This window comes from Chanodichthys erythropterus, chromosome 8, assembly GCF_024489055.1.
Source record: "Chanodichthys erythropterus isolate Z2021 chromosome 8, ASM2448905v1, whole genome shotgun sequence".
In the NCBI taxonomy this organism is placed as follows: Eukaryota; Metazoa; Chordata; class Actinopteri; order Cypriniformes; family Xenocyprididae; genus Chanodichthys; species Chanodichthys erythropterus.
The window spans coordinates 35,401,596-35,407,628 of record NC_090228.1 but is presented as its reverse complement, the minus strand read 5'-3'; positions in this window follow the sequence as shown (position 1 = coordinate 35,407,628).

Here is a 6,033-nt window from a genome sequence, read left to right as displayed (position 1 = left end):
GTAAGCGTAAGAGCAAAACACGGCACTGAGACGGGCAACCTGGAGGGGAAGGATCTTGCTCTTCGGGAGAGTTTTCCACCATCTCTCCCACCCCCGGAGGAGGGCCGGGGGGAATTTGTGTTTGTCTGTCTACCGCCGCTGGCTCTCCGGAGTCCAGCGGTACCCACTTTTTCACAAAAAGAGCAGTTTCCTCAAACTCCAGGTCACAACAAGGGGTGTCTGTCAGTGTGCCAGGCTCCGCCTCGCCGCTGACAGCTCCCTCCCCATTCGCCAGCAGGTGGCAGTGTGATGGTGCAGACCGCGTCCCGTGCGCTGTCTCCCATGCACACTGCTGCCTCGCAGAGTCTGACCCCACTCCGGGCCGCCTCCAAGCCGTCCGGGTCGGGTCCCTCTCTGCCTTGCTGCCCCACCCCCGGTGCGTATGTGGTGCCTTTGGTCCTGCTGGCTCAGTGTCTGGAAGCGTGGAGCACGCTCCCCAGCCTGTCCAGTTGGCTCATTCGTACTATCAGACTCGGCTATGCGATTCAGTTCGCCCGACGTCCCCCGGTCTTCAGGGCTGTCCACTTCACTCCGGTGTCGTTGGACAGTGCTCCTGTTCTCCGGGTGGAGATTGCTGTCCTCCTGGCGAAGGGTACAATCAAGCCGGTCCCTCCAGCCGATATGAAGTCGGGGTTTCACAGCCCCTACTTCATTGTACCGTAAAAGGGCGGTGGGCTACGGCCAATCCTGGACCGTCCCCAGGATTGGCGTGGCAGTGCGGCACGCTCCGTGTCCCCGTGACACCGAGCTGCCGTCGCACGCTTGTCCGGTGGTTGGACCCTTCGTTCCTGTGGGCCGGAGTACCCCTCGAACGAGTGTCCAGGCATGCTGTGGTCTCCACAGATGTCTCTGCCACGGGATGGGGGGCCACGTACAACGGGCATGCAGTGACAGGTCTTTGGACGGGGCCTCAGCTGCATTGGGGAGCAGGTTCTGTTAGTGGCTCCGTACTGGCCCACTCGGACCTGATTCTCAGACCTCATTCTCCTCGTGACAGCACCTCCCTGGCCGATTCCTCTGAGGAAGGACCCCCTGACTCAGAGACGGGGCACCCTGTGGCACCCGCGTCCCGATCTGTGGAACCTCCACGTGTGGTCCCTGGACGGGATGCGGAGGTTCTGAGTGATCTCCCGCAAGCGGTCGTAGACACCATCACTTCCGCTAGAGCTCCTTCCACTAGGAATCTCTACGCGCTGAAGTGGAACCTGTTCGTCGAATGGTGCGTCTCTCGCCGAGAGGACCCCCGATCATGTTCGGTCGGATCCGTGCTTTCCTTTCTGCAAGATGGGTTGGAGCGAAGGCTGTCTCCCTCCACCCTCAAGGTGTATGTTGCCGCCATTGCCGCACATCACCATGCAGTTGAGGGTAAGTCCCTGGGGAAACACGATCTGACCGTCAGATTCCTGAGGGGGGCCAGGAGACTGAATCCTCCTCGCCCTTCCTCCGTACCCTCTTGGGATTTGACCCTGGTTCTCACAGCTCTCCGGGGTCATCCCTTCGAACCTTTGCAATCAGTCGACCTGAAACTAATGTCTCTTAAGACGGTTCTTCTGGTTGCATTGGCTTCCCTGAAGAGGGTAGGGGATCTGCATGCATTTTCGGTCGACGAAACGTGCCTAGAATTCGGGCCCGGTGCTTCTCACGTCATCCTGAGACCCCGGCCTGGATACGTGCCCAAGGTTCCTACCACTCCCTTCAGAGATCAGGTAGTGAACCTGCAAGCGCTGCCCTCGGAGGAGGCAGACCCAGCCCTAGCTTTGCTCTGTCCCGTCCGTGCTCTGCGCGTTTACGTGGACAGAACGCGAAGCTTCAGGACCTCAGATCAGCTCTTCATCTGTTACGGAGGCCAGCAGAAGGGAAAGGCTGTCTCCAAGCAGAGGATGGCCCACTGGATAGTGGATGCCATCGCCTTGGCGTACGAATCCCAGGGCGTGCCTTGCCCGCTCGGGTTGAGAGCCCACTCCACCAGAGGGGTGGCCTCTTCCTGGGCGCTGGCTCATGGCGCCTCGCTGACAGATATCTGTAGAGCTGCGGGCTGGGCGACACCTAACACGTTCGCTAGGTTTTATAGCCTACGTGTAGAGCCGGTATCCTCGCGTGTACTCGCATCCACTAGTCGGTAGACGTGTTGTACCCACTCTAAGTGTCGGCTTGCAATGCCATTCCCGCCACTGGCCGGATACGTGCATACTTTCACTCCAGTCGCGTTCCCCGCTTGGCGAACCCTGTCGAGTTCCTCCGCCTCCCCCTTCGGCTCGGACATTGCGGAGTGTCTGATGCCAGGCCTACATCCGTCGCTGACGCTGTCTGTTGGCTGGGGCCCATATGTCGTGACCCCTCTACGTGAGCGGTCCCATATGTGTATTTTCCACGGTTTAAAACTCCCTACGAGCCGAGTCCGTGTCTTTCCCTTAGCAGAGCCAGCTCTGCTGTCACCTGTCAGATGAGTCTCCCCCTAACCAGGTGGAGCCATCCCAGGGACTCCATATGCGTACTGCCCCCCGGGCCAGTCCATGTGTGTATTCCCACGTAAACTCCTCCCCCATTGGGTAGGTAGTGGTCTCCGCAGCGTCCCTCACGGGTTCGCTTCCCCAGTGTGTCTAGTTTACTTAGTGGGTAGTGGTTAGACAGCAGTAGACTCTCTCGGTGTAAGCTCGCCCCCTTCACCGCCAGCCGGTGCTATGGGCGGCTGAGCTTGCGCTGGGCACTGGAAGGGGTTTCGTAACTGTGGCGCTTTAGTTGGGATCCCAATTCGTCGGTCACTACTGACGTACGTCGAACGTGACCGACTGAAAGGGAACGTCTCGGTTACGTATGTAACCCTCGTTCCCTGAAGGAGGGAACGGAGACGTACGTCCCGTCGCCACAGTTTCTGTACCCTCGCTGTAGCGCGGACACCAGTTGTCTCCTCAGCGAAAAACAGAGTGCGATTGCATCTGCTTCCTATTTATATACACCTGACGGGGGCGGTGCGCATTATGCAAATATCGCACGCCAATTCCATTGGCTTGTTTTAGTTTACACGAAGATGATAGGGCTCTCTAAGCGATATCCCAATTCGTCGGTCACTACTGACGTACGTCTCCGTTCCCTCCTTCAGGGAACGAGGGTTACATACGTAACCGAGACGTTTTCATTACTATAAACCGAGTTTTATGACTCTATTTCATTGATAATTACCTGTAATTGGGTTGTAGGCGTTCCCTATGTTTGTGAAGACGTTCCTGTAGGTTAGTGTGATTTCAGTGGTAAAAGGACCAGTATATCCTTTACCAGATTCCATCAGTGCAGCTGAAAAAGCTATTTCTCTGTCTATTGAAAAACATAAGCAATATTGTGATATATTACTGTATTACACTGAGAATGAATACACTGAATTTAACATCATTCAAGCACATTTTCACCTCTATTTTCCTTTCTCAACTCCACTTGACTCAGAGTAAGATCTGAAATTTCTGTGAAGGAATAAAGGTTCTGTTAAATGACATTTACACTGATTATTGTAATAGATAACACAATTTACACAGTATACACTCAACTTTACACTAACATTTACACTATACAATGTATTGCAGGTGTTTTACTTTGAGGATCATTGATAAAAGAGTGAATGTTTTGTTGAAGTACCTTCATTTTTCTTGTTCATCTCATCCCTCAGTTCTCTGATGTTTTCTTTCTGCTCTGTAACGGTGGCGGTCAGTTCTCTGATGTTTTCTTTCTGCTCTGTAACGGTGGTGGTCAGTTCTGTAAGTACTGAACTTAGTAGTGATTTAAGCAGTGATTGGCCAGACTTATTAGAGAATGCATAAAAAAATCAATAGAATGTCTGTGACACAAATTGGTTAGATATATGGCTTTTTTTCGATGGTAATTTTAGAGTAAAAATAATTTTGTAAAATATATATTTTATATAAAATATTTAGTACAGTACATTTAATTTACAGTAAATTTAAACTTCCATAACATTTTCATACTTTTTTTAAGTGCTTTCACTTGAGCAATAACTGCTGAGTATCTTCTTATGTCTATATTTCAAAGCGTTCTTGAAGAGCTGAAGAAATAAAGATTCACTTTCTTAATCTTTGTCAAAGTAGTAGATTAGACCGCTGACATCACAGTATGAGCAATATGGTGTTATAAATATGCAAATTATTGCATTTCATTTTATTCTGGGACTACCCTGTCATGTATGTAGTGTCCATCACATTACCTGTATTTTCTGTTCTTAGTTGATCCATTTCAGTCCTCATTATTGTTTCTATGGTCTTTATTTTCCCCAGTTCTTCAAGGATGTTTATTTTTGGTGAAAGTACATCATCTGCCGATATAGCCCACACATTGAGCATTAAAACCGTTATAAAAATCAGCATTATTGTGCTATCGGTTTCTAGCGATGTACTGAATCAACTGAATTAACGTTCTCTTAGTTTTAAAGATAACTTGCGTAATTGTTTAAACTGTTCAATAGACTTTAGACTGCAAATATGTTTTGGGTTACGACAGTAACCTTTGTTCCCTCAGGAGGGAATGATATGTCGAATGAGGACACTATGGGGAATGCCTCTGCGTGACTGCATCTGAAGCACGTATGCACCACAGTAGCTACATAGGGAAGCCGGTACATATTAGAAGCAATGTCCTCACAGGCATTCATGAAGTATGCCAAAGGGACTCAGCGTCTCGTTCCCTTCTCAGCGAACAAAGGTTACAGTCATAACCTGAGATGTTGCCTTTCGAAGACACTGTGTGTGGAAGGAGATGCCCACTGCTGTCACAGACATGTCAGGTTCCAACATCACCCAATCACAACGCACGCTGTCTCCAGAGTACTGATCACCGCCACCTGCACCTCATCACCTCACTCATCAGCACCACTATTTAACACACACGCACACAGCACTCGATGTCTGGTCTCGTTCGCATATACTCAATGTGATCCTTACCTTAAGGACTCCTCTTCGTATACTCACCTGTCTCCAGCGTTTCTCCTTCCCTTCGAGTGCCCTGTCTGCTGTTTGGGTGTGTGTCAGCCAGCTCCAAGTAACTCCAGCGATCTCCAAGCTCCAACGTACTTCAACCTGCAAAAGAAAGGACAGTAACTATTCCTCATATCACCTGCTCAAACTCTACTATCACCAGTTCACTCACCTGTTTGTTGTTGCACGCTCTACTGTGGTCAATAAACCAACCATTACCTGTTACCTCTGTGTCTGTCTCCTGTATCCCATAACAGAAGACCGGACCAACACCGCAGACCCAGTATGAGCCAGCCGGACCCATTTCAGGAACTGGTGGATGCGCTTCGACGCACACTTACCATCAATCCACCACCGCCATCTCCAGTTACTGTCCCTTCACCTGCACCAGCTAACGCCACCACCGATGTCAACAGTTCTCCAGCGGATTCCTGCTGCAATGCACACTGGTCCTGGAGATGCAGCCGCACCTGTACCCGAATGATACATCCAAGATTGCGTTCATCATTTCTCAGCTCAGCGGCAAAGCATTGAAGTGGGCCGATTCCATCTGGTCCCAGCGGCGCGCTGTAACCCAATCCTACTCACCGTTTATTTCCCACTTCCGGGAAGTGTTCGGGAAACCGATCACAGATTCTTCAGCTGGTGAGAAACTCTATAATTTGAAACAAGGATCAATGTCTATTTACACACAGGGCTGTCGGGAGTGTGCCATCTCAAAGAGTCCTCGTCATCTGCCATCTGGGAAACTCCTTCTGCTGCCCGTTCCAGACCGTGGATTTCATCACTGATCTCCCTGTCTCAGAAGGAAATACCACCCGCAGTCGAACGGGCAGACGGAAAGGAAGGTGCAGGAGATTGGCCGCTTCCTCCGTACCTTCTGTCATGACCACCAGGATTCTTGGAACCAGTTCTTGGGTTGGGCCGAGTACGCCCAAAACTCTCTCTGGTAGTCGACTACAGGGCTCACACCATTCCAGTGCGTACTCGGCTACCAACCCCCACTGTTCCCCTGGAC